The sequence below is a fragment of the Notamacropus eugenii genome, chromosome X (assembly GCF_028372415.1).
Source record: "Notamacropus eugenii isolate mMacEug1 chromosome X, mMacEug1.pri_v2, whole genome shotgun sequence".
NCBI lineage: Eukaryota > Metazoa > Chordata > Mammalia > Diprotodontia > Macropodidae > Notamacropus > Notamacropus eugenii.
Window position 1 is genome coordinate 2566628 of NC_092879.1, and position 12797 is coordinate 2579424.

General features: G+C 37.8%; 1 pseudogene; it reads right to left on the minus strand.

Annotated features, from left to right (window-relative positions):
- LOC140515323 (CCR4-NOT transcription complex subunit 7 pseudogene) overlaps positions 1-12797 on the minus strand; it is a 154952-nt pseudogene that overhangs the window by 116778 nt on the left and 25377 nt on the right.

Genomic DNA, 12797 nt, shown 5'->3' on the forward strand with positions numbered 1-12797 from the left:
ATCCAAAGAAAGAAACTCAGAGGAGGCAAAGACGAAAATAGAGACTTCAGAGTAAAGACAGGGCTGATTAATTTGGCCAGGAAGACCAGTCAGAATATTGGTCATGCGAGTTCTGCATGCACAACCCAGGCAAGTGAGATCTTGTTAGCTTGAGCGGATAACTCAGGCAAGATCAAGCGAGCACCCCTGAGTGACTGGTGGAGAAGGATTTGGTTGTAAATTCCACCACCCCCTCCGAACTTCTCATAGCAAGGTCGAATGAGCTTTTTTGGAGGTAAGATCTCAGGAGCCATGGGAAGGGGACAATTAAAGGTGGCTGGTGTCAAAAATTCATTTTCAGACATTCTGGAGGATAGCCCCTTGGGGAACAGACTTAGCAATCCTGATGAAACACCAAAATATAAAGGGAAAGATAAGAAGAAGATGAGAAAGTACTGTAGTTTTTTTTGGGCAGGGATCCCCCTGGGAGGAAATCTTTCTGCATTCTTAACACCTTGCCATGCTTTTTAATGTGAAGGAAGAAAGATAAGGGAAAATGAACCTCAGGCAGTCTGCAGGGAAAAGTTGAGTTTTGATTTGATGAGATCTCAAAACTACAATATGTACGTTAGGTTTGAATTGGGTCAGTGTATCTGATACCAGACAGTATGTTTAAAATTGCAAGTTCACTTTGGAATTTCAGTGATTTCTTTGGAGGCACTAACTTTATCCATATTCTGAAGGATGAAGACAAGAAGGGTGAGTATGGAGGTTCCTTGGGTACCTGCATAGATTTTGTGCCAACTTAAGGAAAGGAGGTGAAATTTCAACTTTTTCTGGAGCCTGAAATTCCCAAGGCAGAAGGATATGGATGAGACAGCACTAGCCACGTGCACGCCATGCACCCAGGGGAGGTTGCCCCATTCCCCTCTCAGTCTGAGTTAATTGGGAAAGCTGGTCTCCTGGATCTGGGAGGGAAGAGAGGAGCTGGAAGATGGCTTTTCGGATCTTTAAAGAAGTAGAATAAAAAAAACCAGGAGAATTAAAATGTTTATCATTAGTGATTACAAATCCAGGTTTGATATGATTTCAAGTTAAAAATCTGTCTTGAAGGAATAACAAGCAGCATCTGAGAATGCTCTTCCTATCAGGATTAAGCAGAAATCACATTATTATTTGGCATTTATGATTGTAAAGTGTTTAACATAAGGATGGGTATATGTTAGATGCAACATTGATATAATGTAATTGTTACACAATTTTTAAATTTGGAGTTTGTTTTATATACATATGTATATATATATATATATATATATATATGTATATATATATATATACACACACATATATATATATGAGTTTTAAAAAAAGTGATAGAAATTTGACAATTTGAAATTTATATTTGGTTATAAATAAGCAGTGAAAATGCTGATGTTTGGTATATAATGGTAGTGTTAAGTTCTTTGCTTTAAGCTACAAGGAGATTCCAGTGCAGATAGTTACAGTTAAGATGTGGAGGAACTGGATAATCTGAGTAATGGGATTGAGAGACTTGGAAAGATGAATAAGGATTTTGATTGCAAATATGAAAGGCAAATAAAAAAGGCTTGAATAATTCTGGATGGATCAGTTTCAGATGGTTTCAGTAAGTAGTGAGGGTGGGAGAAAGTATTTTGAGAACAGAGAAAGAAAAATCATGTAACTTGATTTAATATAGCTAATAGATCAATCAAATTTGAGGTGACTCTATCTGATCAGGGTGATAAGAGTGTGCCCACGTGGTGGTAAGGTTACTGTGTAAGGTGATGTGGAAATGCAGTCAGCAGAATGGGTAATGGCTTATGGGATGTTGTAATTCTTCTTCTCAATCTTCCCTCCCTTCTTTCACCCCCCCCCTTCCTTTTGCTTCCCTTTTCCCTTACTATTTCTTCCCTCCCATTTATCTTCCTCTCGCTTTTCTTTTCCCTGTCCCCTCTTATTCCCTACAGATCTAGTTAGATTTCTATACTTAATTGAATTTGTTGTTCCCTCCTTGAAACAAATCAGATATGAGTAAATCTCAATCACTGCTCATCTTCTTCCCCTCCTTCTTTCTACTGTAGTATTTTCTTTTGCTTCTTCCTCTGATGCAATTTACCTTTTTCTGCCTCCTCCTTTTCACATCTCCCTTTACAATCCCTTCACACCCTTAAATCACATTTGATATCATCACAGCAGTTAATTTATACCCACTCTCTCTATGTATATACCTTTTAAATTTCAGAATAAATATACATTTCTGAAGAATAGCAAGTATCATCTTCCCTTATAGGGATGTAAAGAGTTTGTCCATATTCAATAACACGTTTTTGTTTTCCTCTTTACCATTTTATGCCTCTCTTGTACTTGAAGACCAAATTTTCTATTGAGCTCTGCCCTTTACATCAGCAAAAGTCTGGAAATCCATTATTTTCTTGAGTGTCCAGGTTCTTACCCAAAATATTATGCTCAGTTTTGCTTGGGAATTGTTCCTTGATTGTATTCCAAGCTCCTTTGCCTTGTAGAATATCATATTCCAATCATTCTGATCTTTTAATGTAGAAGCTGCAAGGTCCAATGTGATCGTGACTGTAATTCCTCAATATTTGAATTGTTTCTGGAGGCCCGCAGTATTTTATCCTTAAGTTGATAGTTCTGAAATTTGGCAAGAATATTCCTTGGCATTTTCAGTTTGGGAATTCTTTTAGGATGTGATCAATGGATTCTTTCAATGACTGTTCTGCCCTGTGAATAACAGACCTCAGGGCAATTTCTTCGATGATTTCTTGGAAGATATTTTCCAGGATCTTTTTTTATCATGACTTACTGGTTGACCAATGATTCTTAGAATTTCTCTTCTGGATTGGTTTCCAAGGTCGGTTGTTTTTCCAATTAGACATTTTACATTTTCTTCTATTTTTCATTCTGTAGATTCTGCTTGATGAATTCTTGATGTTTCATAGAGTCATTAGCTTCTAATTGCCCAACTTGAATTTTCAATAAATTGTTTTCTTCAATTAACTTTTGCACCTCCTTTTCCATTTTTCCAGTTGTTCCTTTTTAGGAGTTATTTTCTCCAGTTAGGTTTTGTGTCTCATCACTTTGCCTAATTAACCTTTTAAATTCTTCTGTGAATTTTTTTCATATTTTTTAAATCATTGGTAATTTTTCTTCTACATCTCTAATTTGGCTTTTAAAATTCTTCTTGATCTGGTCTAAGAATGTACTTTGGGACTGAGACCAGTTCATATTCCGTTCTGAGGTTTCAGATGGGAGTACAGTCTCAATGCTGGCCTCTTCTCTGTTTTATTTTAATCTTTGTCCCAATAGTGAAAATGTATGGTCTTTTCTTTTCTTGTTTGCTTCTTGATCATGGTGATTGCTTTTTTCTTGATTTTTAAAGTGGATCTCTGCTTCTGGGACACAGGGGGCTCTGACCCATGTTTCTTGTGCTGAGAAATTGAGGCTTTTTGTGTTTTGGGCTCTGGTTCTTTCAGCTAGAAGCTAGAATGCTGCAGTTTACCTGGTGCTGAGCTGGCTGGTTTGCCAAGGCACAGACCAGTTGAAGTCTTTATTGTTTTCCCCAGGGTTACCCTGGATCTTGTATGAGGTGTGGGAGAGGGGAGGGGTGGTCTGGCTGCAGGATGTCTCCTCTCCTGAGGTAGAGCAGTGGTGGACTCAGTGGTTGGTGAACTCCCATCTGTGCTAGTGTCTTCTAGATTCCCCTGTAGGTGATAAGGCATGCCTGGGGTGCTAGTGTTAACTTTATGGGCTCCATCCCCCTGGAGCTCAAGATCTCCTCCTCGTTCCTTGAGGTAGGGCTGTCTGGGACAGCTCTGGTCCTACACTGGTCCCCTTCAACCACCCAAAGAGGGTCTCTCTTTAACGATTTCCCTAGCCTCTCCAGCTAAGGGACTGTTTACCCCTATGGTTGATCCCACTATTGCAGGATTTTCCTGGGGAAATATTCTCTGGGTTTTTGAAAGTTAACAAGGGGAGGGGGAGAGCACTTGAGGATCGTTCCACAATCTTGGCTCTTGGAAATTCAAGGCTATTGCTTTATTTTTGCTCTCATTAGTTTAGTCATCAAACCCATATTTGTGCTGTAAATGTAACTTGGTAGAATTCTTTCTTCTACTTATTTCTTCCAGTAATATGTATAATACTGACATTAATTGAACGTGAAATATTTTGTCAGACTCATTTGTAAATCCATATGCTCCTCAGATTTTTTGCTCCCTTGTGGATTGTATTTATGGATTATTCAAATGATTTTTCTATCAGTGAGACATTTACATATTCTATGTCCTCTTTTATTAAGTGGTGAAATTCATATTTTCTGTGACTATTCATCCATTTCATTAAAAATGACAGTCATCCAAGTGGGCAAAATAATTCCTTATAATTTTTTAATTACTTTTTCTTTTGTGTTACATTCACATTTTCATTTTTTATTAAGGTGGTTTCATTCCCTTCTTTTTTAAATCAAATTCACCAATGATTTGCTCTTTTTTTCTATTTGATTTTTAATTACATGCACACTTATTTGATTGGTACTTTCTCATTTTCATTAACATACCTTATAATTTAATATATATATATATATACATATATATGTATATATACATATATATATGAGATAAGATATATTTTTTCTACAGGTACTGCTTTGGCAGAATCCCATAAATTTTGAATTTTGTCTGTGGTTGTCATTATCTTAAATGATACTTTGATTGGTTCTATCAGTTTTCTTTGACTCCCTCGCTCTTTAGGAGTAGACATTAACATTTAATGTATGCATTCATCATGATTTATTAAATGTAATTTTGATTACATTATGGTCAAAAAAGTGTATATTTAATTCATATGCTTTTGTGCATTCTTGGTGATGTTCTGTGCCATAAAGCAGGGTAATTTTTTGTGAATATATCATGAAGAGCTAAGGAGAAGTTATAATTTCTATTGCCATTCAATTTTCTCCAGAAATCTAGCATACCTAAATTTTCTAAGGTTTTATTCACCTTCTTAACCTTTTTCTTATTTATTTTAATGTGAAAACAGTTTCAGCAAAACCTCAAAATACAAAAATGCGAAGTAGAAACAAGACCGATAAGAATTAAAGAAAGATATGAGCTATATTATTTTTTTATTAAATGTATTTATTTAACTTTTCAACATCCATTTCCACAAAATTTTGGGTTCCAAATTTTCTCCCCATTTCTCCCCTCCCCCTACCCCAAAACGCCGAGCATTCTAATTGCCCCTATCACCAATCTGCCCTCTTTTCTAACATACCTCCAGTAAGGGGTCTGGAACTCTTGGATTATCAGGATCATGATGCCCTCAGGAGAAATGTCTTTGAGATGCCATGTCCTTGCATGATTTACGTGATGGACCTCCCCTACGCAATTACCGACCTTCACAATTATCTTAAGCAAGAAAAACAACAGCCAAGCATGTAAGCATAGCAGACAGTATTTAAAAACTTCTTGCTTGAATGGAAGTAGTATGGAAATAGAATGCCTGTATATACTCTGAGCTAGCTGAGAATAAATGAATTGCATACCATCCTTGCTCCTACCTCATTCATTCGTGCCTGGAAGAAAGATCTCATGTAGGCATGAGATCTTTGGGAACTTAACACCCTCCCTTCCCTTATCCCCATCTTCTCTTTTGTCCTATAGGGCAAGATAACTTTCTATACTCCATTATCTGTATTTCTACTTCCTAGTTGCAAGAACAATACTCAACAGTTGTTCCTAAAACTTTGAGTTCCAACTTCTCCCCATTCCTCCCTCCCCACCCATTCCCTTTGGAAGGCAAGCAATTCAATATAGGCCATATCTGTGGAGTTTTGCAAATGACTTCTATAATAGTCGTGTTGTGTAAGACTAAATATAATTCCCTCTATTCTATCCTGCCCCCCATTGATTCTATTCTCTCTTTTGATCCTATCTCTCCCCAAGAGTGTTGACTTCAAATTGCTCCCTCCGCCCACTGCACTCCCTTCCATCATCCCCCCACCCTGCTTATCCCCTTCTCCCCCACTTTCCGGTATTGTAAGATAGGTTTTCATACCAAAATGAGTGTGCATTTTATTCCTTCCTTTAGTCTAATGTGATGAGAGTAAGCTTCATGTTTTTTCTCTCATCTCCCCTCTTTTTCCCTCCACTGAAAAGTCTTTTATTTGCCTCTTTGATGAGAGATAACGTGACCCATTCCATTTCTCCCTTTCTCCTTCCAGTATATTTCTCGCTCACTGTTTAATTTCATTATTTTAAGATATAATCCCATCCTATTCAATTGACCTTGTGCTCTCTGTCCCTGTGTGTGTGTGTGTGTGTGTGTGTGTGTAATCCCAACTACCCAGATACTGAAAAAAGTTTCAAGAGTTACAAATATTATATTTCCATGTAGAAATGTAAACAGTTTAACTTTAGTAAGTCCCTTATGATTTGTCTTTGCTGTTTACCCTTTCATGCTTCTTTTGATTCTTGTGTTTGAAGGTCAAATTTTCTTTTCAGCTCTGGTCTTTTCATCAAGAATGATTGAAAGTCCTCTATTTCACTGAAAGACCATTTTCTCCCCTGAAGTACTATACTCAATTTTCCTGGGTAGGTGATTCTTGGCTTTAGTCCTAGTTCCTTTGACTTCTGGAATATCCTATTCCACGCCCTTCGATCCCTTAATGTAGAAGCTGCTAGATCTTGTGTTATCCTGGTTCTATATCCACAATACTTGAATTGTTTCTTTCTAGCTGATTGCAATATTTTCTCCTTGACCAGGGAACTCTGGAATTTGGCCACAATGTTCCTAGGAGTTTCTCTTTCTGGATCTCTTTCAGGAGGTGATCAGTGGATTCTTTCAATATTTGTTTTGCCCCTTGGTTCTAGAATATCAGGGCAGTTTTCCTTGATAATTTCATGAAAGATGATGTCTAGGCTCTTTTTTTGATCATGGCTTTCAGGTAGGCCCATAATATTTAAATTGTCTCTCCCGGATCTATTCTCCAGGTCAGATGTTTTTCCAATGAGATATTTCACATTATCTTCCATTTTTTCATTCTTCTGGTTTTGTTTTGTGATTTCTTGGTTTCTCATAAAGTCATTAGCCTCCATCTGTTCCATTCTAATTTTGAAAGAACTATTTTCTTCAGCGAGCTTTTGAACCTCCTTTTCCATTTGGCTAATTCTGCTTTTGAAAGCATTCTTTTCCTCATTGGCTTTTTGAACCTCTTTTGCCAATTGAGTTAGCCTATTCTTAAAGGTGTTATTTTCTTCAGCATTTTTTGGGTCTCCTTTAGCAGGGTGTTTACTTGTTTTTCATGCTTTACTTGCATGTCTCTCATTTCTCTTCCCAGTTTTTCCTCCACCTCTCTAAATTGATTTTCAAAATCCTTTTTCAGCTCTTCCATGGCCTGAGCCCATTGAGTGGGCTGGGATACAGAAGGCTTGACTTCCATGTCTTTCCCTGGTGGTAAGCATTGTTCTTCCTCATCAGAAAGGACGGGAGGAAATACCTGTTCACCAAGAAAGTAACCTTCTATAGTCTTATTTTTTTCCCTTTTCTGGGCATTTTCCCAGCCAGTGGCTTGACTTCTGAATATTCTCTTCACACCCACTTTGCCTCCAGACCTTCCCAGCCAGCGCTTGGGGTCTGAGATTCTAATGCTGCTTCCCAGCCTCAGGGCTTTGGGCAGGGGCAGGGCTGCTATTCAGTGTGAGATTAAGTTCAGGTGCTCAGGTGCGGGCAGGGCCGCCTCACGGGGCTCAGTTCCCTCAGGGGGTTTATGCAGAGACCTTTAACAATGGATTCAAGCTCCTGCCTGGTTGGGGAGCCCCTGTCTGCTCCTGCCTCCACTGCTGCTTCCTGAGGGGGCCTGAGTTATGGGGGCACCCCACTCCCCTCTCGGCAAGCTGAGAAGACCCTCTCACCAACCTTTGGGGCCCGTGGGTGGAGGGACCCACGTGGCCACTGGAGATTCTGTCCCTGAAGCTTGCTCGGATCTGCTCCTCTCGGTGCTGTGCAGCCAAGGCAGAGCTGGGCTCTGATCCAGGTCCAGTGTGCAAGAGACATTTTGCAAGAGGTTTTCAGGGCTCTCTGGAACAGAAATCTCCTCTGCTCCGTTGTTCTGTGGGTTTTTCTGCTCCAGAATTTGTTGGGAGTTCTTTTTTACAGATATTTTATGGGCTGTGGGTTTGGAGCTAGTGTATGTGTGTCTTTCTACTCCACCATCTTGGTTCTGCCCCCCAAGAAAATAGTTCTTTCAAAATTAAAATGGAACAGATGGAGGCCAATGACTTTATGAGAAACCAAGAAATCACAAAACAAAACCAAAAGAATGAAAAAATGGAAGATAATGTGAAATATCTCATTGGAAAAACAACTGACCTGGAAAATAGATCCAGGAGAGACAAATTAAAAATTATGGGACTACCTGAAAGCCACGATCAAAAAAAGAGCCTAGACATCATCTTTCATGAAATTATCAAGGAAAACTGCCCTGAGATTCTAGAACCAGGGGGCAATATAGATATTGAAAGAATCCGCTGATCATCTCCTGAAAGAGATCTGAAAAGAGAAACTCCTAGGAACATTGTGGCGAAATTCCCGAGTTCCCTGGACAAGGAGAAAATATTGCAAGCAGCTAGAAAGAAACAATTCAAGTATTGTGGATATAGAACCAGGATAACACAAGATCTAGCAAAAAGGGATAGAAGGGCGTGAAATATGATATTCCAGAAGTCAAAGGAACTAGGACTAAAACCAAGAATCACCTACCCAGCAAAACTGAGTATAACACTTCAGGGGAAACTGGTCTTTCAATGAAATAGAGGACTTTCAAGCATTCTTGATGAAAAGACCAGAGCTGAAAAGAAAATTTGACTTTAAAACACAGGAATGAAGAGAGGCATGAAAAGGTAAACAGCAAAGAGAAGTCATAAGGGACTTACTAAAGTTGAACTGTTTACATTCCTACATGGAAAGACAATACTTGTAACTTTTGAAACTTTTTTCAGTATCTGGGTAGTTGGTGGGATTATACACACACACACACACACACACACACACACACACACAGAGAGAGAGACAGAGAGAGACAGAGAGACAGACAGAGAGAGAGACAGAGAGGACAGGGTGAATTGAATAGGATGGGATCATATCTTAAAATAATGAAATTAAACAGTGAGAGAGAAATATTTTGGGAGGAGAAGGGAGAAATGAAATGGGCCAAATTATCTCTCATAAAAGAGGCAAGGAAAAGACTTTTCAGTGGTGGGAAAAAGGGGGGAGGTGAAAGAAAAAACATGAAGCTTACTCTCATCACATTCAACTAAAGGAAGGAATAAAATGCACAGTAATTTTGGTATGAAAACCTATCTTACAATACAGGATAGTGGAGAAGAAGGGGATAAGTATGGTGCGGGGGGGATAATGAAAGGGAGGGCAATGGGAGGAGTGAGCACTCGGGGAGGAATAAGATCAAAAGAGAGAATAGAAGAAAGGGGGGTAGGATAGGATGGAGGGAAATATAGTTAGTCTTACACAACACGACTATTATGGAAGTCATTTGCGAAACTACACAGATATGGCCTACATTGAATTGCTTGCCTTCCCAAAGGGAATGGGTAGGGAGGGAGGGATGAAGAGAAGCTGGAAGTCAAAGTTTTAGGAACAACTGTTGAGTAGTGTTCTTGCAACTAGGAAATAAGAAATACAGGTAATGGGGTATAGAAATTTATCTTGCCCTTGAGGACAAAAGAGAAGATGGGGATAAGGGAAAGGAGGGATGTTAGAAGGGAGGACAGATTGCTGATATGGGTAGTTAGAATGCTCGGCGTTTTGGGGTGGGGGGAGGGGAGAAATGTGGAGAAAATTTGGAACCCAAAATTTTGTGGAAATGAATGTTGAAAACTTAAATAAATAAATTTAAATACAAAAAAAGAAACAATTCGAGTATTGTGGAAACACAATCAGGATAACACAAGATCTAGCATCTTCTACATTAAGGGATCAAAGGGCTTGGAGTATGATCTTCCAGAAGTCAAAGGAAAAAGGATTAAAACCAAGATTTACCTACTCAGCAAAACTGAGTATAATACTTCAGGGGAAAAATGTTCATTCAATGAAATAGAGGATTTTCAAGCATTCTTGATGAAAAGACCAGAGCTGAAAAGAAAATTTGACGTTCAAACACAAGAATCAAGAGAAGCACGAAAAAATAAACAGGAAAGAGAAATCACAAGGGACTTACTAAAGTTGAATTCTTTACATTTCTACAGGGAAAGACAGTATTTGTAACTCTTGAAACTTTTTGCAGTATCTGGGTAATTGGAGGGATTATACACATACACCCCCCCCCAACCCCCTCCCCCCACATACATACATACATACATATATATACATATATATATATGTATATATATGGAGAGAGAGAGAGAGAGAGAGAGAGAGAGAGAGAGAGAGAGAGAGAGAGAGAGAGAGAGAGAGCACAGGTTGGGTTAAATAGGAGGGATCATATGTAAAAAATAAAATTAAGAGGTGAGAGAGGATTATATTGGGAGGAGAAGTGGAGAAAAGGAAGGGGGCAAATTTTCTGTCATAGAGGTGGCAATAAAAAGCTTTTTCAATGGAGGGGGAAAGGGTGGAGGTGAGAGGGAAAAAGTGATGCTTACTCTCATCACATTTGGCTCAAGGAAGGAATAACATGCACACTCAATTTGGTGTGAAAACCTATCTCACACTACAGGAAAGTAGGGGAGAATGGGATAAGCGGGTGGGGGGGGGGAATGATGAAAATGAGGGCAAATGCAAACAGGGAGGAATTAGAAATAAACACTCTTGGAGAGGGACAAGCTTAAAAGAGAAAATAGAGGAAATGGGGGGGCAGGATAGGATGGAGGCAAGTATAGTTAGTCTTAAAAAACATGACTATTATGGAAGCCATTTGCAAAGCTACACATTTGCCTATATTGAATTGCTTGCCTTCTCAGTGGAGATGGGTGGGGAGGAAGGAAGGAAGAGAAGTTGGAACTCATAGTTTTAGGAACAAATGTTGAGAATTGTTTTTGCGTACAACTGAGAAATAATAAATAGAGGTAATAGGTATAGAAATTTATCTTACCCTACAGGACAAGAGAGAAGATGTGGAAAAGGAAAGGGAGGGCTGTTGGAAGGGAGGGCACGTTGGTGGATGGGGCAATCAGAATGCAAGGTGTTTTGGTGTGTGGGGAGGGGAGAGATGGGGAGAAAATTTGGAAATCAAGATTTTGTGAAAATGAATGCTGAAAACTTAAAAGTAAAAAAAAAAAAAAAAAAGAACAAACATAATCCAAATTAAGCCAGAGGCTTTCCCAATAAAATCAGAGGTGGAAGAAGGACATCTCTTATCTAGAATTGTGGACTGTAACAATAAGGTAAGAAAAATCAATTGAAGAAATAAAGGTAGGCAATGAAGAAAAAAAAACTCTCGCTCTTTGCAAATCATATGATGATATACATACAGTATTCTAGAAAATCAACTAAAATTGAAGAAAATGATCAATTTCAGCAAAGTTGGAAAATATAAATTAAAATTGCAAAAATCATTGTTCTTTCCATATGCTACCTACACACTTGATAGGAAATGATAAAAAGAAAAAAAATCCACTTAAAATAACTGCTGACAATATTTAATACCTAGGTATCTGTCTGAAAAGACAAATCCATGCAGTATTTAACACAATTACCGAAAATATTCATAAAGACAAGACAGATCTAAACAGCTGGAGAAATACTAATGGTTCATATGTAGGTTAAATAAAAATATTAAAAAAATTGCAATATTTTTAAAAGTTAATTTCCTCAAGCAATTGACTGCTAAGAAATCATTTTATTGTCCTAGAAAAAATAGGAAACTTCTTCTGCAAGAACAAAAGGACAAGAATGTCATCGTATTTGATGAAAAAAGGAGAAGGAAGACATTTTAGAACGACCAGATTTCAAAGCACATTAGAAAATATTAATCATGAAAACAAGCTGATAATTTGCTAAAAATAGAGGGGCAAATCATTTGAATACATTAAGTACACAATACACAGTAGTAAATGACTACAAAAATCTAGTGTTTCATAAACACTAGGATCCAAATTTTGGAGTATATACTCACAATTTGACAAAATTTGGGGGGCGAACTAAAAAACAGTTTGGGAGAAACTGGTCACAGATTATTATCTCACATGTTTGAAAAGATAAGTTCAAAATGGATGAATGATTTAGATATGAAAGGTGGTAAAATAACATTTTGTAGAGGCATGAAACAAGGTACCTGTCAGATCTATGCACAAGGGAAAAGTTTAGGACTAATGAATAGAACAAGAGGATCAGTGGAAGAAAAATGAATAATTTTGATTATATAAAATTGAGAAGAATTCCAAAAACAAAGCTAGTGCAGGCAAAGGTAGAAGGAAAACAATAAAATGAGATGAGAAAGAATAGAAAATTTCTCTAAGTCTTCATTTCTCAAAGAAGTAGGAAAGTTAGCAAAATTTATTTTAAAAAAAACAAGTTATTATCCACTTGATAAATGGTCAAATAATATACATGGTTTTCAGAAGAGAGTTCTCAAATAAAATAATAATTACAATGTGTTTAACACATTGCCTGGAATTAAATAAATGCTATATAAATGTTAGTTCTTATTGGTGATACCCTTATCACCACCACCACCATCATCATATTATCAGGTTTCAACTCAATTTCTATATTGTTGGCACAGGAGAAAACAATAATAAAGAATGACAATTTTATCTCCTGGGATA